The 26,162-nt window shown below is 44.5% G+C and overlaps 1 pseudogene across 1 annotated transcript in view; it reads left to right on the top strand.

Moving 5' to 3' along the window:
- Nucleotides 1-607: 607 nt before the first annotated feature.
- Nucleotides 608-26,162, top strand: part of LOC147444709 (protein ABCI7, chloroplastic-like) — a 30,905-nt pseudogene continuing 5,350 nt past the window's right edge. The window contains exon 1 of the transcript XR_015190059.1: nt 608-987. The product of XR_015190059.1 is annotated as a protein ABCI7, chloroplastic-like (transcript). The remainder of the gene's footprint in view (nt 988-26,162) is intronic.

Here is a 26,162-nt window from a genome sequence, read left to right as displayed (position 1 = left end):
ACCACGTAGTCGAAAATGGCCTGTGCAGACCTTTGTCGAAGCCGAACGGTGGCCGAGATGACCTCATAATGAAATTCTGAGAACACCGAGGCCTTCAGGCTCACCCATAGGATTTGGGGTTGTGTCTTCGCCTGTCGAATTTCACTTCAATCTGAGCTGGTGACTCTAGCCTCCTGCAGTGCTGCCCCGAGCCTCGATCTGAGCTCTGATACCAGTTGAAGGAGTACGAGCGGAAGTGCGACGCGAGAGAGAGAGTGCGAGAAGAAGAGCACGACGATATGGTGAACTCGCTCTACTGTAATGTGTAGAGCATAGTGAGTTCTTATTAGGTTTTTACAAAAGAATATGTGTACATACCTGGCGGCCCGCCCACTTACCTGGGCGACCACATTGGGCTTTATACCCCAACATGGAGGATAGGAGGAGAGTGATTGGAGGGCTTCTTATCCAAACGCTTCTAAGCTTTTAAGGCCCACAGGTTGCGTGGGTGATCGAGTAAGGGCGCATCCGCACGCGGGAGTGCAACCCCCGCCTAGTGCACGTCAGCAACGAAGCCCAGCTCCCTCAACTCTGCCGATTTCGACAGAGTTGGTGTTACCCCCGCCTTGCCTAACACACAAGACAAGCGCTCCGTCAGCTTTTCTGCGCTTGTCAGACGCATCCCTCCAAATTAACCTATCTCAGCTTTACCCCCGCTACCCTGGCGTGCGAAACTGCCCTAAGGAGTGTGCACAATACTTTCGAAGGCTACCATTTTCACGCAGGCTTCTTACAGGTCATCAATAGAGCTTGCTGAGAGAGTCCATTGATCGAGGTCGCCATGGCTGTTGCAACCGTTGCAACCTCCTCTCTCCACCTCGCTTGCTCCTCAAGCGCCGCGGGAGAGTCCAAGGTTCTATCCCGCCGTGGTCCCTGCTTGCTAGCTCCCGCTCCTGGCCGGGCTTCTCCTCTCAAGCTCGTCTCCAATGGCAGCCGCGTCTCTATGAGGCATGATCTTTCTCTCCTTTCTGTTTTCTGTCAGAGTGTTGTTCATCTTCTGAAATTTGTTCGTGCGATGGACTGGCTGGAAGCTGGAATGTATTTGCTAGCTTTTGAGCACTGTCCAGACATTGTAGGTAGGACCTTCAGGTAAGGGCAACGGTGAAAGGCGTTGCTATTCCCGCTTTGCCTTGGCATTGCGAAGTGACCTTCTCAGCAGTTGCATTCCTGCTTTTACCAGCTAAGAGTGTAGACAATGTCTAACAATGAAAGCCAGACGCATTTTCCGTCAGTTGGAAGAACGATTTTGAGGTGAAGCTTGCCATATGCGTACGCTTATATTCGAACTTCGATATGAGGCTCTCCTTTTATTGGGATGAAGGTCTTGTCTGATTGGTAGATGCAAGCTTCTCGATGTCTCTACCAAAGCCTTGATGACCTTTACAAGGCAGTCATGAGTGTCCTTGTTGTGAATTGATCCAATTTACATTATTTATGTCGATTGGTGCAGTTTAAACTCTAAAGCATTACTTTGAGAAGAGGGCAACAAGATTTTAGCATACACTTAGGATATTGGCACAAACACAATGCACGCTCACTTATACACTTAGGATATTGGCACAAACACAATGCACGCTCACTTAAGAACCAACTTAATGGTAATAGGAACTTAATGGTAATAGGATGGGATGGCGAGGACGGAGCAAGTCTGCTTGCACACAAACCAACTCCTGACGCTCAGCTTCAATATCTTGCTCACTATCTGCCGATAAGTTGGAAATGATATGCATAAGTTCATAAATACAGAAAAAGTCTAAAACTTCCTACAGAGGAACGTGCAAGATATAGGCTCATGGTAGTCATCCACGAGCCAATGAAAACATAAGTTGCATCATTGACTAAATACAGCAACAATCCTCACTATCCTCATAATGCCTAAAAAGAGGGGTAGAGCTAGGTCGTGATGTACTTTCTCTGCCAAAGCAAACAGTCCAAGAATGAGCTTCTCTATCTGAGTCATGTTATCATTGCAATAAGATCTACGTTCACCGGGTTTTTCCCTCATAAATCTTTCGAAATTTCTTAGCTACTATTGGGCTAAACTAGGTTGGAAGTGAAAACTCGTCTGTGAGTTCAACCGTGTAAATCTCCAGTGAAGAAAAGCTTTCTCCTATCGTAAGAGTTGCGCCACACAACACCCACATGGAAGAATCACATGCACACAGCAAACGCCATGCTATACACTTCAAAAGAATGCTTACAGCCAAAAGCTGAAACGGAAGACGAGGCAGAATAGACCTTCGAAGGCACGGAAGAGATCGGCACAATCGTGCACGCAAACAAGCTCAATAAGATGAGAGGCCCATTTCAAGAATGTGCCCCAAGTGAACTTGTATCTTCCACAAATTTATCAAGGATTACTCAAAAGTTGTCGTTCCTCTTAAGTAAGTTCTGAACGGAGGGTGAAAGGACCGATGCGTTCGAGACCACACCGTGATGTTAATCTTCTTATTATCTAAAAGGAGAGAGCTTCAAGACATTAAAACACTTGGCAACTATTGCACCTAGGTTGCATATGGTGGATCTTACAAGCCATTGGTTGTTGAGATGGATGCTAGTGATGCGATTGGTAGAGTCCTTTATCAGGATGGATGTCCTATTAAGTCGAAGCTTTAAATGTGTTTTCCTAAATGTGAACAGCGCTATATATTGTGATTTACTTAGAAGAAGCATTATCTATGGCTATACTACTTGTGCTTTGTCCTACTTTAGTGAGGAGGACTATCTCAAAAGACCAAAGGCTAGATGGTTGAGCTTTTGCAAGAGTTTTGACTTTGGCATCCAATGTAGGAAAGGATCTCAGTGCTCACAATCAAGTTCTCGATGCACTCAATGGAATCCGTAAGATTGCCGCTTGTCTATGTCAAATTTCAACAGATCTCTCTTGCTCTCATTGAATGGTATGCCATGCTGATCACAAGATCTGGAATTAAATCAAGTTGAGACATTACTTGCATACAAGCCTCGTTGGTTCGGAGACCCATATATGTAGATGAATCCGAGATAAGCCCAATTTCACTTTTAAAAGAAAGTGCAAGGTATAGACTCATGGTTGTCACCCATAAGACAATATAACCATCAATTCCATCATGCATAGTACTACTAAATACTACGATATCCCCACTAACGTCGTCAGTGTCCAATAGTTGGAGTAGGACTAGGTACCAATATATGCTCACCCCCACCCACCCTCACACACACAAGAGCATGCTTCAAAATCTTCGTATTGAGTTTCCCTCGTAACTCTAGAGATGCAGGACTTAAGTGATTAACATGAAGAGATGAAACAAACAATCTTCTATTAAGGATGGCCTATTGTTTGCTGTCACGTGACACATCCCAACCCTATGTGTCCGTGGACAAGCTACACCATAGCAGGGTTCTCGTCAGTCAAGTCAAGTTAAATTAGAAGTAATCTGGCACTTTTGTGAGTCTATTCGTAGACCGTGCATGCCCAGTCACTTAGTGTAGATGCATATCCTCTGGTTGCACACAGCATAAGCATAAGCATTTCCATCAGATTCCATCAGAGTCGGTTTGGGAATCTTTCAAGAGACTTTATCCCATTTTCCCTATTTTTGACAATTTTCACTTATTTGTTAAGTGACTTTGGTTGGGTAGTCAGTAGGGCAAATTGGGTAAGTTAATATATAAGAAAACCCAAGTTAGCACTCCACAGCAGAAGAGGCAGCAAGAGCTTCCCGCTCAACAGGCAACTTCTCAGCAGAACACCCCCCCCCCCCAAGCAGCAGACCTCGCCATCCCCATCCCTCCCTTGGCGTTTTTCACAGCAATACACATCGCCTTGAAGTTCCCCCCCCCTTATGGCGACAGTTCTCTGCAGATCAGCCCAGAGACTTAGCGTTTTGGGATATCGGCCCATCAGCAAAACGCCAGCAAAGCAGATCAGCCTTTTAGCGTTTTTGCATTGCTGCCCCTTCAGCGTTTGATTTGCAGATACCAACCAGCCTAGCGTTAGTAAATTCCAGCATATTCCAGCATATGGCATCAGATCTGCAGCGTTTCCCAACCAGCAGAACCTCAACCATGATAGCGTTTTGGTAACAGATCCACAGTTTCAGCCATTGAAGAAAACGCAGATTTCAGCCCTTGAAGAAACATAGATTTTCAACCTCAGACTCCGTAGCAGATTCCCCCCAAGTTGGTTGCAGATGTTCCCCCATTTTCAGCCATAAAAACGCAGCCAAAACAGAGAATTTCAGCCACTAAACAGCCCATGAAAATCAGCAGTTAGAAGACCACAGATTTCAGCCATCAAGTCATCGTCGTCACCGCCGTCGTCGTCATCGGCATAGTTCCTGTAACAGACTTGGACACTCCAAGTCAAGAATCAATCACGACATCACCAAATAACCACTTCAAACAATTCACAGATCACAATAGATTTTACACTGGCCCGGCGGAGTTCCGTGCCTAGAGATATTGGCCCCAAAGACTGGCGCCCCTTTCGGTATTTCTTATATTAATCAGATCAAAGTACAAGAGTGGTTAGGGTTTCACTCTCAGACTCTGCGTCAAGATGCTCTAAGAAGTGAATGCCCAAACCACTTATTTAAAGTTACAAGGGATGCCCAAAAGCAGAGCCCCAAAAGCTTGAAAGCAAAAGCCTGAAAGCAAAAGCTCTTTTCCCTCTCTCACAGAGAGCTTCTGAAAGCAAAAGCAAATTCTCTCTCTCTCTCTCTCTCTCTCTCTCAATGAGAGCCAGTAAAAAGAAAGTTCTCTTTTTCCCAAATCATAGAAAAAAGCTGAGATTTGCGTCGTCAAAAATTTCCCCACAAAAAAAAAAGCTTTTTCACCTCTGCAATTTCCGGAAGTTAGGGTTTGCAGGAATTTTAGGGTTTTTGGCAGAAATTAGGGTTTGTGCTGTCCGCCACGTCATCACTTTGTGACATACCCCTCTCTTGAAAGCATTGTAATCGACCGCGATTACGCCTGCAAAACCGATAAAAGCCATAAACCGTCTTAGCAGACACTGACTGTTAGTACCTACGTACTAGGAACACACATCTAGCACATGTACAAAATCGACAGTCACATCACACGACCTCATAGGACATCACCAGACATCACAGGACATCACATGACATTCAACATTCATTCGGATCTTAGACCATGATTTATCGGCAATGTAGCTAGCAATCACATCTAGGTCCAATCGGGACCTCATCGATGTCCGATTGACTAACCCCTATTGCAACCATGTCTATTCGAGATCAATCAGACCAAAGTGCTGCAGTCATTTCGGCTATCAGTTCGTGCACTCACAAGAAGTCAAGAAAAAATCAGTATCATTATCAGGAATTCCATTTCATAAAGTCATCCAGCAGAATACTGTCAGCTATCAGTATCCCTGAAGCTCAAAGAGACATCAGTGACTTTAGTATCAAAATCGAGGCATCTGTTGACAAAGGAGCGAAGTGACTCCCCTCTTGTGCATCCCACTGCATCAGATCTCCGGCCAAGCTGAATTCTCTGTTCCGTTTGGAGTAGACTATGCTAAATCAAAACATCAAGGTAAAGTTTCACAATCCGAGGAGTATCTGCTAGGTCCTCCTCCTCCATCAACTTCGCATAAAGTGCAGGAAAGTTCTTGAAGTTAACCAAGAACCGCCTTCGGACTTTACCTTTCTTCGTATCGTTATGTGCCAAAATCTGTTCAGGAACAAGGATCTCCTTGTTTTCTTCCACTTTGGGTTGCTCATCAGGCTCGCCATCCTCAGGCACATCACCCTTAACAGGTTTCAAGAGACTCACATGCAATGCATTGTGAATCCTCCAAGTATCTGGCAGTTTCAATCGGAAGGAGACATCATTTATCTTTTCAGTTATCTGGAAAGGTCCGTAGTATCACATACTAAGCTTTGGAAAAAAGCCTCTCCTTTCCCTTTTCTTTCTTAGGCGTGCCTTCTCAAAAGTAAGAGAACCCAATCATCCTTCTTCATTTCAAGTCGCGACGATGGCGGTCTGTTTTGACACGCGAGTGTCCACAAGTGGTTTTTGTTTCATGCTTGGCAGCTCATGTATATCATGCTTGAGCAAGAAGCAACCTACTATGGCCACTTCGAGTTGTGAGGCTGAGTACAGGGCAGTCTTCACAACTATAGTTGAGTGTGTATGGCTCAGACGCCTTATGGCTGATTTGGGTGTTGGACAAGACATTGCCAACACTATCTACACTGACAGTCAGGGCGCATTGGCAGTTGCGAGGAACCCAGTTTTTCATGCTCGCACAAAGCACATTGAGGTGCATTACCACTATGTCAGGGAGAGGCTCTCATTAGGAGAGATCAGCTTGGCTTATGTGCCAACACAGGACAACCTTGCAGATCTTTTCACAAAGGCATTGTCTCATGAGAAGCTTGAAGCTTTCCGCAAAGCTTTGGGCTTACTCCCCTTTGTGGATTGATCGTGTCCTCAGGGCATGGCACTTCCCTTTACTCATGTGCCAGCTCTCGTTCACCACATCACTCCAGGGGGGATTTGTTACCATATACATGTGGTAGTGATGTGTGTGAACACACTAGGACCGTCGGGGCATTTTTTCCCTCTTTAGGAGGTTTTTTCCCCCGAGCATTGTATATACGCCCATCATTCTAGGGCTATCGATCTTTCCATTGCATAGCAAGTAACACACTCTCTACGATCTTTCCATTGCATAGCAAGTAATACACTCTCTACTGTGTGCCTTGAGCTTCCTTCGTCTTCTCCAAGTTGAGTTTGTTTCTCTGCAACCCTAATTCCAACAGAAATGACTTTACTTGTAGAAATAAGTTACTCATTGATATCCTTGACACTAGCAAGGAAAGTGTCCATGTCATGTTCCTCATGCGTAATCTTTGATTCTAGATCTTTACGCAACAATGCAAATTTTGCCTCATTGCGACTTGCATAAAGACCAGTCAGAATATCCCAAGCCTGCTTTGCAGATTTCACTGAACGAATGTGAGGAGTGATAGTGCGCTTCACAGACAATGTGATCAATGCATGAGCTTGCTCAGGCGTAGGCAAAGCAGCTCTGGCAACAACAATCTTGCCACCAAAACCTGCAACATCCTAAACATCACCTACATCCTGAGAACTAGGATGTACATCAATTCCCAGCACGATGTTCCAAACGCCCTTTGACACTAGAACATTTTGCATCATATAGGGTAGTTTTCCCCATCGAAGATATCCTCAGGAGCAAACATCTTGAACACATCTGTGTTGTTTGTCAGTCATGGTAAATGCTACACCTGATGTAAAAACTGTCTGAAAAGAGGAGAAACAAAGCGGGAACAACACATGCTATATAGCACAAACCGTAGAAGACTGTAAGGGACTTGTTATGCAAAAAATGGCACTGATAGAAATTCTGAACAAAATGACAAAATTGCCTGTAGTACTGTCTATAGTGGAAATAGAGGCCGAAATGAGCCCGAATAAAAAATCTAAGCAAACCAAGCTCCACGAGCCGTCCCAAAGTATTTGTCGACTTGCGAACGCTTGCCAAAGCTCACAAAAATCGGAGAAAGTGAGCAGCGTGCGTGCTGGAGCTGCTGCAGACTAACCCCGGAGGACGCAACTTGCTCTACTACCAATTGTTGGAATAAGGGTTGCAGGAAAACACACACAGCTTGGAGAAGATGAACGAAGCTCAAGGCACACAACAGAGAGTGTATTACTTAGTGTGAAATGGAAATATAAGATAGCCCTAGAGTGATGGTAGTATATACAATCCACGGGGAAAAAAACCTTCTTGTGGGAAAATATTCCCCGGTGGTCTTAAGTGTGTTCACACATATCACTACCACATGTATATGGTAACAATCTTTTTAGATCCCCCTTTTGTGTTGGCCCTGGCAGACACACACAACCAACCCCCCCCCCCCCTCCCTCGAACGCAGTGGCCTTTTCCAGCACCTCTACTAGCTACGTCCCTGGTCTTGCCTCCAATAGATAGAGCATGCAATATCTACTCCTCCAACTTCTTATCATGAGGCTTATGCCTACACTTGCCACATCATCCACTAACGTCCCTCCTACAAACACTAATCTAGCGCATCGCCTCCATTTCCTGAGAGAGAGAGAGAGAGAGAGAGAGAGAGAGAGAGAGAGAGAGAGAGAGAGAGAGAGAGATGGAAAAGGCTCCCCATGCTGATAAACAAGCTGCTCATACAAGGGACCAAGGGTGGTCCATCATAGAATTAACATACCAACTAGATAGCCTTGAAGTGCTCACAACTGCAACTGCTATTGACACTGCCAACTGCTCATGTACACGAGACCACTGACACAATCTCCACATGGGCATCACCTCCAACATGCTATGAGAGCATAGATCTGGTGCATCTCCTCCTCGCTAGATCTAGATGTGCACCTATATCTTGGATGAGGAAGCATGCAAGTGCATGGGCACAAGGCCTATGAAAGGCTGCCCTGAGGAGGTACTCCACCGCATAAAAAGTCCCCTAGCACTGCAAGTGCTTCCCATAAAAAACGCTAGGGCTGATATGAGAAACATTGATCAACTGGCCAAAAACGCTAGGTGAATAACCTCCATTGACTGCCAGCCAAGTGCAGATCTGCCCCCAAGGGCTGCCTCCTAAGGGCGTCCCCTCTCGTGGGCTCTACTTTGTATGACTAAGGTGAACCCCCATGCTGCATATATATGTCCTAGTCTAGGCTTCCTGACCGAGACCTCTAGCGGTTGAAAGGCGCAGTGGATGCCCATGGGGCACATGGGAAAAATATGAGAAGATTGGGGAATAATATTACCAGCCTGCAGGAACACACAAACGGCCATGGAACCATGCCAAAACCCGAGGCTAAACATGGTTGGGCACAACCCGAAATGAGAAACCTACATCACATTGGCCGGGCACAACCACAAAATAGCCCTCACTCCCTAACACTCTACCAACCTAGCAACATCTACTTCCCCACATTTATGAACACTTTTCATGACACACATTCACTTCATTCACTTGGAAAACTCCACATGGCCTCTTATGTACTTAGGCCTCTTTCACTGTACAAATGATATGTCAAAAGGAGGTTGGCTGGTTGCGATGATTGTTAGATCACCCAACCTTAGCGAGCCATGCACATTAAAAAAGTTCGCGAGAGAGGTGCAATGAGAGGACTCGAGCTGCGAGCATCAAAGCGACCCTCTGCTAGCTGGCTAATTTCATTTCGTGCTGGGTTTATAGATAATTAACACCTGCATATGTCACCCAAACAGGCTTCTTTTGGACGTGTGTGGCGCCCGTGTGGGACACTGGCCTTAGCATGGACAAAACTTGTCCTTGGTGTCTCTCTCTCTCTCTCTCTCTCTCTCTCTCTCTCTCTCTCTCTCTCTATATCCTGCAACAAATCTATCTTCGAGTCGGTGCAACGCAGCAGTTGCAATGGCGAGCCTAGTAGGTTCGGGCTTCGCTGGTGCCATGGCTTCCGCATCGCCACAACCTGCGACAATTGCTCTGTCTCCATATCCTCCTCGCACCTTTTCACCTCAGCGGTGGAACCACGGGTATCGTCTCCCAGGTAAAAGGTTTCAGCCCATTTTATAGCAGATGTCTCTTAGACAGCCTTCTTGCTGTGTTATTGTCCCAAAAATAAGACTGGAATTTTGTGGCGTTGTATGATTGGCCATGCATGTGTGCTACCTTAGAGATGAAACCGGAATTCTGACCAAAGAGAAGCATACTCACCACCCACAGATGGCAATGGAAAAGTAAAGTGAAGTTGAGAGGGGGCTCTTGCATACAACGGTATGATTTGCAGATTGTCTAATGAAACAGGCAAGATGAGAAATTTTCTGACTACCTATACTTCTATGGACACTTCTTGGATGAACCACACGACGATAGCCACCATTTGGTAGCACCACCTAGTTGGAGCCCAAGTCTGAGGACATAGACATGCACTTGTAAGAATGTCTCTCCCTCGTGACTCGAAATATGTGGCGTAGCCCTCTCTTCATACCAGCCATGATCAAAGGGACAGCCCTCCACTTGACTACATCTCCTCCTACCGCACCTTTGGGAACCCAAGGAGATGGTCTCATTCAGGTGTAGTCAAGACTGAGTGGGGTCTCTATTGTACCCCCAACACCAAAATGCAAGTTAGATACTCTGGGAGCGAGGAAAAGAGAGATCATGCTTAGTGGAGGCTAAAGGCATAACAATCAGGCTTTAGGAAGAGGAACGGGAGAGTGATAGAGACCCAAAATGTTAGGTGCAGCGGAATGAATGTTGTATTTTCTCAAGATTAGTGATCTTTATTGCTCAAGGTTCCTTTTTAGTTCTTAGGGAAAGAGAGAGCTTTCCGTCTTATGGAGAATGCTATGATCACGAACAAAGTGAGTGAACACTGTGCGTGCAAGTGAATGAGACTGAGAGAAGGAGAGAGAAGAGATACGACACCCGAGAGGTTGTAAAACCCTCCTCTGAAGGCCCCACTCTCGTCAGCGAGAGTGGTCTACTTTGATTGCACAAAGGTGTACAATGCGTATGCAATGGACTGATGCAACTTGGACTATGCCGACGACGACGACGGTGGTGACGACGACGACTTGATGGCTGAAATCTGTGGTCTTCGATCTGCTGTTTTTCGGGACTGTTTCGGTGGCTGATAATGACTGTTTTGGCTGCGTTTTGATGGCTGAAAATGGGGGAGCATCTGCAACCAATCTGGGGCTGATCTGCTACGAAGTCATAGGCTGAAAACGTTGTGTATATGCTGCAGATTAGGGCTGAAGTAAAAAACGTTGATGCTAGCAAATACGCTAATGCTGATCTGGGCCGGAAATCCAAAAACGCCAATGGGCTGATTTGGGGAAAACGCTAGCAAAGCTGATGAGTCTGCGGCGATGGCAGTAATTTGCTAACGCTAGGGTGCTGGTGGTGTTGACGATCCAGGCAAGGTTGAAAACGCCAGATCTTGGAGGTAGGCGAGGATGGGATCTCCAAAAACACCAAGGTGCTTGAAGGGGTACTGCTAAGAAGTTGCCTGTTGAGCGGGAAGCTCCTGCTGCCTCTTTTGTTGTTGAGTGCTAGCTTTGGGTTGCTTATATATTAACTTACCCAATTTGCCCTACTGACTACCCAACAAAAGTCACTTAATAAATAAGTGAAAATTGTCAAAAATAGTGAAAATGGGATAAAGTCACTTGAAAAATCCCCTAACTGATTCTGATGGAATCTGAAGGGAATACTGATGATCATGCTGTGTGCAACCGGAGGATATGCATCTATTGCTAAGTGATTGGGCATGCACGGTCTACGAATACTCACAAAGTGCCAGATCAGTGCTAATCTAGACTGACTTGACTGACGGGAACCCCGCTATGGTGTAGCTTGTCCACGGACACATAGGGTTGGGATGTGTCACGTGACACAAAATGTTGGCATTAGCCCTGTATAAATGACATACAAGAGGGGTTTGGGGGCTCATTTATATTGGCCCCAATTGGATGCGCGAAAATTCACAGATATGTTAAAACCTCCCTCAAACTGGGCATTGATCCCCATGGTGCCTAGGAGCTAGGGTCGAGACCCAATGGGAGCCTATTCGTTCAGTTATTATTGAAGTGCTAAAAGTCTGTTCAGTCTATTCTTTTCTGTTGGCACGTGGTGCCCGTCTTGGACCACTTGTCCACAATTGCCATTTTCAGCCAAGGGCGATCACACACGCAGATACCTGCAGTCAAGCAACTGACCACTTTTCCAAAACATCTCACTACAAGCTCAATTAGAGAGGGAAGAGTGTTGACAAATGGCACATCTGCCATGTTTAAACACACACACATCTATTTAAAGGGATGAATAGCCAATTGTGAAGGTCTTTTTACATTCTCTCTCTCTCTCTCTCTCTCTCTCTCTCTCTCTCTCTCTCTCAAGCTGCACTCTCATGAGGAGGGCGCTATTTGCTTTCACGAGTCTTGTAATTGTTATACCATCAATGAAATAAACAAATACCAACTGGGACGCCTATTTTGGAGCCAATGTTGTGTAGGGGAGGAACTCCGCCTCTCCATATCTTCCCATCCCCTTGTATCTCTCATTCTCTCTGTCATTCTATCTCATGGTCTCTTATATCTATGATATGCTAAATCTCTATTAGATCTATTTACTAGGGCTGATATCATACAGTCGCTCAAGAAAGTACCGTACATTCTCGTATGGGACGATACGGTGTATTACAATTTATATTGTATAGTTTAGATTCGTACGATGTGTTTTTATCAAAACTCTTAAGGAGTATTCAATATTGTATACGGTGTGTGCTATTTGTCCATTAGTGCTTGGGCAATAGACCAACCGATTACATTGAGAACGTGGATTGAAGCATGAAAACATGAAGATACTCTTGGAGCGTTAGCAAGCTGTTCTCCCGGATGATGGCGATTCAATGAAGACTGTAGTACCCTAAATTGACAAACTAAAGGTTTAACTTCAAGGATACTTTGACCATGATGCTTCTTGCATTCCGAACCTTTATGGATTAGATGTGATTCTTGGCACGCCATGGAATCATTGGGCAGATTCAACACTCTACTCTCAGAATAAGATGAAAGAAGTTGAACATGAAGGCAAGAAGTATCAAATTCAACTTGTAGTTAGTGGAGATACAATTCCCATGATACTTTTTCTATTAAGGTTTGTGTTCAATGCTGCTTGACATATGTGAATGATAACAAGGATTACATTGATGCATCAACAAAAGAGCATGTAAAATTTTAGAGAAGTATAAAGATCACTTTTCAGAAGAACTTCTTGATCATCTTCCATTGGAAAGTCCCGAAAACCACTTCATAGATATTACCCCTACACCACATTGTGTCAGCTGACCTGAACAAGAAGATATCAGAAAGCAAGTGATAGAAGAGAGGGAGAAAAAGCAAAACCGTATGGTTTGGATTTTTCGCGGGGGTTCGTGTTGCAAAATGCAGGTGTCTATCATGGAAGTTTCCGTACGTTGTACGAATGCCCATATCGTACATTCGTATGGCTGTATATATACAAGTACGGTCCAGCCTCTTTAATTTTTTTTTAGCGTGTATCTTGAGTCTTTGGTCTTTGTGCCCTGTCCCTAGGTCATTTTTCATAAGTTTGTTAGGCCCTTGAACCTTAGACTTATGTATAGTCCTAAGTCATGAGGTAATTTGCAGATGTTTTTTATGGTTTTTTTAATAAAATACACCGTATTTATACAAACCGTATGATATAATTTGAAATACACCGTATTTTCCCATACGAAACGATACCGTACTTTATCGTACAACCGTACAATGACAATTCTCGTGCCTATATGCAGATAACGCGGCAATTGGGCTGCTGGCTGTTTTTCGGTATTGAAAGTGTTGATCTCTGTAGCTTTTGGGCACCAGATTTCATAGCTTTTGCTTTTAAGCAAGTCTTGTAATTCGTTGACTATATTATTTTCAGAGTCAATTATTGTTCTAGTTGCAAATCTCTAGTAATAGAACGGGTTTGCTTGCAAACGTCTGATCTCTAATAGTACTTTGATCGGCCAGCAGCATGTGCCAATGGGAAAGTCATTGTTGCAGACTTTGAACAAGTAGAGAGAACATAGAAAAACTTCACACTAAAGTGGAGATGACATGAAAGAGGCGAAAGTCCTCTTTAGAGAGTGTTGGCCTTAAACTAGATGCCCGTACCCGTATTTCTTTAAGATCATTGATCTTTTGTGATTACAATCGTTTTATGTGAACCCATTGACACACCAAACGTTTGATATATACAATGACCGGAAAAAAAGCAACCCTAGCAAAAAAATCCTCTTATAATTCATGAGTTCAGACCGTTCTGAACTTATGAAGGTATATATAAAAAATCCTAGCTAGAAAATCTCTCACATTAGTTGTCGATGTCGTCAGCCGTATGGTGTCATGGCAGTAGTCGTTTGTACAGTTCGGCAAAATGCTCCATAGTTTACTTGTCATGGATTTTGCCAGAAATTCTGGGTGCTCTCTGCTCTAATCATCTCTGATCAAGTCGGTCCCGCTCCAATTGGTTGCGCCAATAGTTTGTGACAGGACCTAATAACTCGCTCACTTACAGCCCTCGCATCTGTCGGCTTCAACTTCTTCTCTTTGGGAACAAGCTCATAAGAGACTAGAACCACCATCATGGTAGCAAGCCATATGGTATAGTTGGTACCTTCCAAGTGTCAATGCGCTAGAGAGATTGTAGGGATCTTGACCGCCTTGTCTGCTACATTGGAATACAAGTAAGACCAATTGTTGTATGTGGAAGATGACCCGATATTATCTCCATCTGCACCCTGTTTTAATGGATACGGAGAGATTTGGTAGTGTGAAGAGGTATACTAAGTAGGGAGGGATAACTCCAAATCAGCCCACAAGGGCAACAGATGAGCACCAAATGGGTTTAAAACAGTAGCAACCAGCAATACACTCCTCTTTGTTGCGAGAACTTGGGACCCTGAGCAAACACCAATATAGCAACCCAAAATTGAAGTCATTGCCACGACCACTGTTTGGAAAATCAACAATGAGATACATAGAAATACTTGCCTCTTGGCATGATGGATTTCCAATGGATGTAGCATGCAAGCTTTTTTAAGGTGCATTGAGTTGTTATCCTAACATTGACAACATCTCTTTTCACATAGCTCTCTATGTCGAATCTTTTTGGGCGCTTTGTCGCTAGTGCTAAGAAAATCGTGACTTTGAACAAAATCCTTTTTGAACTTCGGCACATGAAAGGTTCCATTTGCAAATGTTAGGTGCAGCGGAATGAATGTTGTATTTTCTCAAGATTAGTGATCTTTATTGCTCAAGGTTCCTTTTAGTTCTTAGGGAAGGAGAGAGCCTTCCATCTTGTGGAGAGTGCTATGATCACAACACAAAGTGAGTGGACACTGTGTGTGCAAGTGAATGAGACTGAGAGAAGGAGAGAGAAGAGATACGACACCCGAGAGGTTGTAAAACCCTCCTCCGAAGGCCCCACTCTCGTCGGCGAGAGTGGTCTACTTTGATTGCACAAGTGTATACAGTGCGAATGCAATGGACTGATGCAATGGGACTGTCACAAAGTGATGACGTGGCGGACAACAAAAACCCTAATTTCTGCCAGAAACCCTAAAATTCCTGCAAACTCTAATTTTTGCCAAAAACCCTAATCTCCGAAAATCGCGGAGGTAAAAAAGCATTATTATTATTATTATTATTATTTTTTGGGAAATTTTCAGCGACGCAAATCTCAGCTTTTTTCTATGATTTGGGAAAAAGAGAACTTGCTTTTTACTGGCTCTCATTGAGAGAGAGAGAGAGAATTTGCTTTTGCTTTCAGAAGCTCTTTGTGAGAGAGGGAAAAGAGCTTTTGCTTTCAAGCTTTTGGGGCTCTGCTTTTGGGCATCCCTTGTAACTTTAAATAAGTGGTTTGGGCATTCACTTCTCAGAGCATCTGGACGCAGAGTCTGAGAGTGAAACCCTAACCACTCTTGTACTTTGATTTGATTAATATAAAAGAAATACCGAAAGGGGCGCCAGTCTTTGGGGCCAATATCTCTAGGCACGGAACTTCGCCGGGCCAGTGTAAAATCTATTGTGATCTGTGAATTGTTTGAAGTGGTTATTTGGTCATAGGCACGGAACTCCGCCGGGCCAGTGCAAATCTATTGTGATCTGTGAATTGTTTTGAAGTGGTTATTTGGTGCTGTCGCGGTTGATTCTTGACTTGGAGTGTCCAAGTCTGTTACAGTGGTATCAGAGCACGACCGATTTCTCTTCTACGGGAAATCCGATCCCCAAATTTTTTTTCCGCGGCACCTATGGCTTCAGGCAATGATCAGTCGACTCCCTCTGCATCTAGAGATGCGGGCTGGGATCACAACGAAGATTCAGGCAGAGAGTATGGCCCGCCTTGGCCTACTTAGGCGGAGCGGCGAGAGATAGAGCGTCGCCAATTGATCAGCGATGCAACAAAGATGATGCTCAATTTTGCCAAGGACCCGAAGATGGCAAAATATATGAACCAGACCTGTTTGAAAGAGGTACAGATGGAGTGGCAGAGAACCACAACACCACTCCCGAAACCCGCTCTCAAGAAACCTTCTGCCTCCAAGAAATATACGGAGAAGGAACTGGAGAACGTGGTTGATGCACGGATTGCTCAGCTTTTTGACACGCAAAAGAAAGCCAAAAAGCACAGCAAAAAGCAGAAGAAAGGCATTGACCTCCCGGGATATTTGGGTCGTCGGTTGACATTTGACAAGGCAAAGAAACGGAAGAAGCGTGTTCGATTTGAAGGACCTACCCAGTTCTTCTTCTTCTTCTTCTGACAGTTCTTCTAGCTCCTCGGATTCGAGCGAAGAAGACAGAAAAGGTAAAAAGCGAAGCAAGAAGCAACGCTTTGGAAAGGGCAAGAGAAAGGCAAAGAAGGCTAAATCTCGCCCAGAGACTGACAGTTCTACTGAGGACTCGTCTACAGACAGCTCAGATTCCGATGACGGAAAGTTTTATGCGAACAAGAAGAATTTTTACAAAGCCAACCAGTATGACTTTCTCGAAGATAAAAGCAAGAAAGTCCGAGAGTTTAAGGAAGGTGGCCACTCGATCAAGTTTGATACTTTTCAAGATACTCAGATGCTTCGAAGGCTTTGTCTTTTATACAGCAGTTTGACATCGCTTTCGCGGGAGGACGCTATTCAGAGCACTCCAAGATTCGGAGAGCTGCCTCTTACTTTAAGGGGAATGCTCGTACTTGGTGGTCCACGCTTCTTTTAAACAGGACTGCGCCAGTTACATGGCTGAAATTTAAGAGGCTTTTTATTTCTTCTTGGTTGACGCAAGAGTTTGAACGAGATATACGAGCTGCTTGGAACCATCATCGGATGACCAGGAGCGATACAGTGAATTCTTATTGTGAAAGATTCTGGAGCTTTTTTCTACCCGCCTCTTCATTCAAGAAGATCTCGTTCAGAGAACAGATTGAGCGGTTTACCTTGGGTCTACCTACAGAGATCCGAGATCACTGCTTGGAACAGAAGTCGGCTTCTATTCAGGAGTTGATGAGTCATGCGAAGCGAGGCTTTGCCATTCACTCTGGTAGTCTGACCTACCCCACAGATGAGGCCATGACACAACGAGCCGAACAGACTTCTGGGAATGAAAGTAGAATGAAAAAGAGCAACCCAGAGAAAAAAAAAAAAGATGCACGACCCAAGCTTACTCCTGAGGAGAGAGCTCGCTTCATCAGAGAGAGGAAGTGCTTTGGATGCGGGGAACATGGACATATTTCCGCGAAGTGCCCTGATACGGCACAGAAAGAACAGCATGATAAAAACGATGACAGGTCTAAGAGTTCAAGAGCAGCTGAGGAATGTGGCAGAAAAGGCAGATAGACAAGCAGAACTGGTACCACATGGCGTGGGACCTGCACCGAATCTAATGAATGAAAGTACAAACTTTGCCTCTTTCGGGGCAAAGTGAAGGATCAGGAAGCTCTTTTGAAGGAGCCAAGGTCAACTTCTTTTCACTTGGAATTGGCGGCTCGATTTGGAACTACGCCCGACAGACTGATGCCACAGGTGGAGGTAGTTCGACTGGCACCCGGATGGGATGTTGCCATTACACCGAGCATTGGCAAACTTCGTTTGCAATGACAGGGGTGTTTAGGGCACGTGAGTGACGTTCTACTCGGGATCCCTTGGTACCACAAGAACTATGCTGTGGTTGACTACCGGGCCGAGAAAGCGACTTTGATAAATGAAGGGCTTAGAGATTGTACTTGATGAACTTCAGTTTTCTTACTCATTCTTTTGGGAGAACTGAACGATGGATAAAAGTTGAATATGTTTTGACCTGAAGAAAAGAACGCCAAGATTTTTTTCTCCACGCTCATGCCGATTGCTTTTGAGAGGGCCTGAAGATCATACCATTGATCTGATATCTGGAAGCACACCACCGAACCGGCCACCCTACCGTGTGAGCCGAGCACAGAATGAAGAGATTATGAACCAAGTGAAAGACCTCTTGGAAAAGGGTCTTGTCCAGCCTAGTACTTCACTGTATTGCTCTCCAGTATTGTTGGTTTTGAAGAAAGACGGATCTTGGAGAATGTGCATCGATTATAGAGCTCTCAACAAAATCACCATCAAGAACAAATTTCCGATTCCTAGGATCGATGATATACTCGACAGGTTACAGGGATCTTCATGCTTTAGCAGGATTGACTTGAAGAGTGGATATCATCAGATCAGGATAGCGCCAGGAGATGTCTACAAGATAGCTTTTCGGACGACTTTTGGGTTATTTGAGTTTTTGGTGATGCCTTTTGGCTTAACCAATGCTCCTGCGACATTTAACCGGATGATGGACAGGATTTTTCGAGAGTACGGACTATTTGTTGGCACTTTCTTTGACGACATCATTGTTTTCTCCAAGAATGAGGCAGAACAAAGAGATCATCTGCTTCAAGTCTTTCAGGCATTACGAGATCACACGTTAGTGATTAATGCTACGAAAAGTGAATTTTTCCTACTAGAGATACATTTTTTGGGACACATTGTGTCAACAGCAGGAGTGCAAATGAACGCGGCCAAGATAGAGACTATCCGTGATTGGCCCGATTTGAGGAATGTCCATGAAGTTAGAAGCTTCTTGGGACTGTGTTCGTACTACAGGCGGTTCATACGAAAGTTTGCAGAGGTTGCTTCCCCTTTGCATACCTTGACACAGAAAGGAGTACCTTTTTCGTGGGGACCCACAGAGGTGACTGCCTTTCAGACATTGAAAGAGAAATTCACTACAGGACCAGATTTGACTTTGCCAGACTTGCAGAAGTCATTTGAAGTATTTTGTGATGCTTGTGGTCGTAGTCTGGGTACGGTCTTGATGCAAGAAGGCCATGTCATAGCTTACGAGAGCCGTTTGTTCTCTAGGCCGGAGATGACAGCACAGATCTATGGGAAAGAGCTTTTGGCGGTTATCCACGCTCTTACTCAGAGGGCGGCATTACCTACTCGGAGCGGATTTTACTGTCTTTACAGACCATCAGAGTTTGCGCTACTTCTTGTCACAGAAGCAGCTTTCGGAAAAGCAGATGCGGTGGGTGAACATCTTGTCACAGTTCCACTTCCAGATTTTCCATGTGCAGGGACAGAAGAATGTGGTGGCAGATGCTTTGTCTCGGAAACCGTTGGTTCTGGCTATTTCCACGATACATCATAGGAGCTTCGAGGATATGGTCGATCAGTGTGCCATAGATACAGATTTTGCAGATATTTTCACACGGATACGGGATGGGGAGGCAGTAGCTATATACTCCCTTCGGGAAGGCTACTTGATGAAAAAGACTATGTTGTGCGTTACACAGCGGTTGAGGGAAAAGGTTATGATTGATTGCCACTGTCCACCTTTTACGGGTCACCGCGGCATTGCTACCACCATGAAAGGGGTAGAGAGAGATTTCTTTTGGCGAAGACTGAAGAAGGATGTGGAAGAGTTTGTGCGCAGTTGCTTGGTTTGCCAGAAGGTCAAGTTTGATAGGCATAAGGCACAGGGATTGTTACAGCCTTTACCCATACCCACCCGCCCCTGGGAAAATATTGAAATGGATTTCATTTTTTTGATCTCCCGAGAATACAAAATGATCACGATGATTTTCCGATTACATGGCACGCCTGAGACGATTGTCTCCGACAGAGACCCCTGATTTATGAGTTTGTTTTGGAAGGCAATTTGGGAAAACATTGGCACGCGGTTGCAGTTCTCGTCATCGTTCCACTTGCAGACTGACGGGCAATGTGAGATTGCCAATTCAGTGATTTTAGATTTATTGAAGTCTTGTATCTCGCATCAGAAGACTCAATGGGAAAAGAACTTACCTTTGGGGGAATTTGCCTACAATAACACGATACACTCTTCGACGGGGAAGATGCCATGTGAGATTGTTGAAACTGCTGCGAAGGATCCATCCTTCCTGAGCACGAAAGATTAGAAATTTGAAGCGGATGAATATTCGCGAGATTTGGATACGGCTTTTGCCAAGGTTCGCGAGACTTTGCAGGAGTCTCAAGAACGACAGAAAAAGGCAGCGGATCGCCATCGTCACGACTAGAAACTGAAGGAGGATGATTGGGTGCTCTTACTTTTGAGAAGGCACGCCTAAGAAAGAAACAGGGAAAGGAGAGGCTTTTTCCAAAGCTTAGTATGTGATACTACGGACCTTTCCAGATTACTGACAAGATAAATGATGTCTCCTTCTGACTGAAACTGCCAGATACTTGGAGGATTCACAATGCATTGCATGTGAGTCTCTTGAAACCTGTTAAGGGTGATGTGCCTGATGATGGGGAGCCTGATGAGCAACCCAAAGTGGAAGAAAACGAGGAGATCCTTGTTTCTGAACAGATTTTGGCACATAATGATACGAAGAAAGGTAAAGTCCGAAGGCGGTTCTTGGTTAAGTTCACGAACTTTCCTGCATTTGATGCGAAGTGGATGGAGGAGGAGGACCTAGCAGATATTCCTCGGATTGTGAAACTTTACCTCGATGTTTTGGTTTAGCATAGTCTACTCCAAACGGAACCCAGAAACTCAGCTTGGCCGAAGATCTGGTGCAGTGGGATGCACAAGAGGGGAGTTACTCCGCTCCTTTGTCAACAGATGCCTCGATTTTGATACTAAAGTCACTGATGTCTCTTTGAGCTTCAGGGATACTGAGAGCTGACAGTATTCTGCTGGATGACTTTATGAAATGGAATTCCTGATTATGATACTGATTTGTTCTTGACTTCTTGTGAGTGCAGGAACTGATAGCCGAAATGACTGCAGCATTTTGGTCTGATTGATCTCGAATAGACATGGTTGCAATAGGGGTTAGTCAATCGGACATCGATGAGGTCCCGATTGGACCTAGATGTGATTGCTAGCTACATTGCCGATAAATCATGGTCTAAGATCCGAATGAATGTTGAATGTCATGTGATGTCCTGTGATGTCTGGTGATGTCTTGTGATGTCGTGTGATGTGACTGTCGATTTTGTACATGTGCTAGATGTGTGTTCCTAGTACGTAGGTACTAACAGTCAGTGTCTGCTAAGACGGTTTATGGCTTTTGTCGGTTTTGCAAGCGTAATCGCGGTCGATTACTGCTTTCAAGAGGGGGGTATGTCACAAAGTGATGACGTGGCGGACATCAGAAACCCTAATTTCTGCCAGAAACCCTAAAATTCCTGCAAACCCTAATTTTTGTCAAAAACCCTAAATTCCGGAAATCGCGGAGGCGGATTATTATTATTATTATTTTTTTTTTGTGGAAAATGATGAGCGACGCGAATTTTGCTTTTGCTTTTTTTATAAAAAAAAAAGAAAAGACTCTCTAAGAGAGAGAGAGAACTGATGCTTTTGATTTTAAAAGCTTTTGGGGCTCTGCTTTTAGGCATCCCTTGTAACCTTTAAATTAGTGGTGAGGGCCTCACTTCTCAGAGCATCTGGACGCAGAGTCTGAGAGTGAAACCCTAACCGCTCTCTTGTACTTTGATGATTGATTAATATAAAAAGAAATACCGAAAGGGGCGCCAGTCTTTGGGGCCAATATCTCTAGGCACGGAACTCCGCCGGGCCAGTGCAAATCTATTGTGATCTGTGAATTGTTTTGAAGTGGTTATTTGGTGCTGTCGCGGTTGATTCTTGACTTGGAGTGTCCAAGTCTGTTACACGTTCTACTCAGGATCCCTTGGTACCACAAGAACTACGCCGTGGTTGACTACCGGGCCGGGAAAGCGACTTTGATAAATGAAGGGCTTAGAGATTGTACTTGATGAACTTCAGTTTCTTACTTATTCTTTTGGGAGAGAACTGAACGATGGATAAAGGTTGAATATGTTTTGACCTGATCTAAAGAACGCCAAGATTTTTCTCCACACTCATGCAGATTGCTTTTCAGAGGGCCTGAAGATCATACCATTGATCTGATACCTAGAAGCACGTCACCGAACCGGCCACCTTACCGTGTGAGCCGAGCACAGAATGAAGAGATTATGAACCAAGTGAAAGACCTCTTGGAAAAGGGTCTTGTCCAGCCTAGTACTTCACCGTATTGCTCTCCACTGTTGTTGGATTTGAAGAAAGACGGATCTTGGAGAATGTGCATTGATTATAGAGCTCTCAATAAAATCACCATCAAGAACAGATTTCCGATTCCTAGGATCGATGATATACTCGACAGGTTACAGGGATCCTCGTGCTTTAGCAGGATTGACTTGAAGAGTGGATATCATCAGATGAGGATAGCGCCAGGAGATGTCTACAAGACAGCTTTTCAGACGACTTTTGGGTTATTTGAGTTTTTGGTGATGCCTTTTGGCTTAACCAATGCTCTTGCGACATTTAACTGGATGATGGACAGGATTTTTCGAGAGTACAGGCTATTTGTTGGCACTTTCTTTGACGACATCATTGTTTTCTCCAAGAATGAGGCAGACCACAGAGATCATATGCTTCAAGTCTTTCAGGCATTACGAGATCACACGTTAGTGATTAATGCAAAGAAAAGTGAATTTTTCCTACCAGAGATACACTTTTTGGGACACATTGTGTCAGCAACAGGAGTGCAAATGGATCCGGCCAAGATAGAGACTATCCGTGATTGGCATGACTTGAGAAATGTCCATGAAGTTCGAAGCTTCTTGCGACTGTGTTCGTACTACAGGCGGTTCATACGAAAGTTTGCAGAGGTTGCTTTCCCTTTGCATATCTTGATACAAAAAGGAGTCCCTTTCTCGAGGGGATCCACAGAGGTTACTGCCTTTCACACATTGAAAGAGAAATTGACTACGGGACCAGTTTTGACTTTGCCGGACTTGCAGAAGTCATTTGAAGTATATTGTGATGCTTGTGGTCGTAGTCTGGGTGCGGTCTTGATGCAAGAAGGCCATGTCATTGCTTACAAGAGCCGATTGTTCTCTAGGCCGGAGACGACAACACAGATTTATGAGAAAGAGCTTTTGGCGGTTATCCATGCTCTTACTCAGTGGCGGCATTACCTACTGGGAGCGGATTTTACTGTCTTTACAGACCATCAGAGTTTGCGCTACTTCTTGTCACAGAAGCAGCTTTTGGAAAAGCAGATGCGGTGGGCGAACATCTTGTCACAATTCCACTTCCAGATTGTCCATGTGCAGGGACAAAAGAATGTAGTGGCAGATGCTTTGTCTCGGAAGCCGTTGGTTCTGGCTATTTCGGCGATACATCATAGGAGCTTCGAGGATATGGTCGATCAGTATGCCACAGATACAGATTTTGCAGATATTTTCACACGGATAGGGGATGGGGAGAAAGTAGCTGGATACTCCCTTCGGGAAGGCTACTTGGTGAAAAAGATTATGTTGTGCGTTACACAACCGTTGAGGGAAAAGGTTATGACTGAATGCCAGTGTCCACCTTTTACGGGTCACCGCGGCATTGCTACCACCGTGAAGGGGGTAGAGAGATACTTCTTTTGGCCGAGACTCAAAGGATGTGGAACAGTTTGTGCGCAGCTGCTTAGTATGCCAGAAGGTCAAGTTTGACAGGCATAAGGCACAAGGATTGTTAGAGCCTTTTACCCATACCCACCCACCCCTCGGAAAATATTGCAATGGATTTCATTTTTGATTTCCCGAGAACACAGAATGATCATGATGATTTTCCGATTACATGGCACGTCTGAGACGATTGTCTCTGATAGAGACCTCAGATTTATGAGTTTGTTTTGGAAGGCAATTTGGGAGAACATTGGCACGCGGTTGCAGTTCTCGTCATCGTTCCACTTGTAGACTGACGGGCAATCTGAGATTGCCAATTCAGTGATTTTAGATTTATTGACGTCTTGTATCTCGGATCAGAAGACTCAATGGGAAAAGAACTTACCTTTGGTGGAATTTGCCTACAATAACACGATACACTCTTCGACGGGGAAGACGCCATGTGAGATTGTTGAAAGTGCTGCGAAGATTCCATCCTTCCTGAGCACGAAAGATTAGATATTTGAAGCGAATGAATATTCGTGAGATTTGGATACGGCTTTTGCCAAGGTTTGCGAGACTTTGCAGAAGTCTCAAGAACGACAGAAAAAGGCAGCGGATCGCCATCGTCGCGACTTGAAATGAAGGAGGATGATTGGGTGCTCTTACTTTTGAGAAGGCACGCCTAAGAAAGAAAAGGGAAAGGAGAGGCTTTTTTCCAAAGCTTAGTATGTGATACTACGGACCTTTCCAGATTACTGAAAAGATAAATGATGTCTCCTTCTGATTGAAACTGCCAGATACTTGGAGGATTCACAATGCTGCATGTGAGTCTCTTGAAACCTGTTAAGGGTGATGTGCCTGATGATGGGGAGCCTGATGAGCAACCTGAAGTGGAAGAAAACAAGGAGATCCTTGTTCCTGAACAGATTTTGGCACATAACGATACGAAGAAAGGTAAAGTCCGAAGGCGGTTCTTGGTTAACTTCAAGAACTTTCCTGCACTTTATGCGAAGTTGATGGAGGAGGAGGACCTAGCAGATACTCCTCGGATTGTGAAACTTTACCTTGATGTTTTGATTTAGCATAGTCTACTCCAAACGGAACCCAGAATTCAGCTTGGCCGGAGATCTGGTGCAGTGGGATGCACAAGAGGGGAGTCACTCCGCTCCTTTGTCAACAGATGCCTCGATTTTGATACTAAAGTCACTGATGTCTCTTTGAGCTTCAGGGATACTGATAGCTGACAGTATTCTACTGGATGACTTTATGAAATGGAATTCTTGATAATGATACTGATTCTTTCTTGACTTCTTGTGAGTGCAGGAACTGATAGCCGAAATGACTGCAGCATTTTGGTCTGATTGATCTCGAATAGACATGGTTGCAACAGGGGTTAGTCAATCGGACATTGATGAGGTCCCGATTGGACCTAGATATGATTGCTAGCTACATTGCCGATAAATCATGGTCTAAGATCCGAATGAATGTTGAATGTCATGTGATGTCCTGTGATGTCCTGTGATGTCTGGTGATGTCCTATGAGGTCGTGTGATGTGACTGTCGATTTTGTACATGTGCTAGATGTGTGTTCCTAGTACGTAGGTACTAACAGTCAGTGTCTGCTAAGACGGTTTATGGCTTTTATCGGTTTTGCAGGCGTAATCGCGGTCGATTACAATGCTTTCAAGAGAGGGGTATGTCACAAAGTGATGACGTGGCGGACAGCACAAATCCTAATTTCTGCCAGAAACCCTAAAATTCCTGCAAACCCTAATTTTTACCAAAAACCCTAATTTCCGAAAATCGCGGAGGTGAAAAAGCTTTTTTTTTTTTTTTTGGGGAAATTTTCGGCGACGCAAATCTCAGCTTTTTTCTATGATTTGGGAAAAAGAGAACTTTCTTTTTATTGGCTCTCATTGAGAGAGAGAGAGAGAGAGAGAGAGAGAATTTGCTTTTGCTTTCAGAAGCTCTCTGTGAGAGAGGGAAAAGAGCTTTTGCTTTCAAGCTTTTGGGGCTCTGCTTTTGGGCATCCCTTGTAACTTTAAATAAGTGGTTTGGGCATTCACTTCTCAGAGCATCTGGACGCAGAGTCTGAGAGTGAAACCCTAACCACTCTTGTACTTTGATTTGATTAATATAAAAGAAATACCGAAAGGGGCGCCAGTCTTTGGGGCCAATATCTCTAGGCACGGAACTCCGCCGGGCCAGTGTAAAATCTATTGTGATCTGTGAATTGTTTGAAGTGGTTATTTGGTGCTGTCGTGATTGATTCTTGACTTGGAGTGTCCAAGTTTGTTACAGGGACTATGCCGATGACGATGACGGCGGTGACGACGATGACTTGATGGCTGAAATCTGTGGTCTTCTAACTGTTGATTTTCATGGACTGTTTGGTGGCTGAAATTCTCTGTTTTGGCTGCGTTTTTATGGCTGAAAATGGGGGAACATCTGCAACCAACTTGGGGGGAATCTGCTACGGAGTGTGAGGCTGAAAATCTGCGTTTCTTCAAGGGCTGAAATCTGCGTTTTCTTCAATGGCTGAAACTGTGGATCTGCTACCAAAACGCTGTCATGGCTGAGGTTCTGCTGGTTGGGAAACGCTGCAGATCTGATGCCATATG

This window comes from Adiantum capillus-veneris, chromosome 13 (assembly GCF_014529385.1).
Source record: "Adiantum capillus-veneris isolate H3 chromosome 13, ASM1452938v2, whole genome shotgun sequence".
In the NCBI taxonomy this organism is placed as follows: domain Eukaryota; kingdom Viridiplantae; phylum Streptophyta; class Polypodiopsida; order Polypodiales; family Pteridaceae; genus Adiantum; species Adiantum capillus-veneris.
This window is presented reverse-complemented; position numbering and strand designations above follow the sequence as displayed.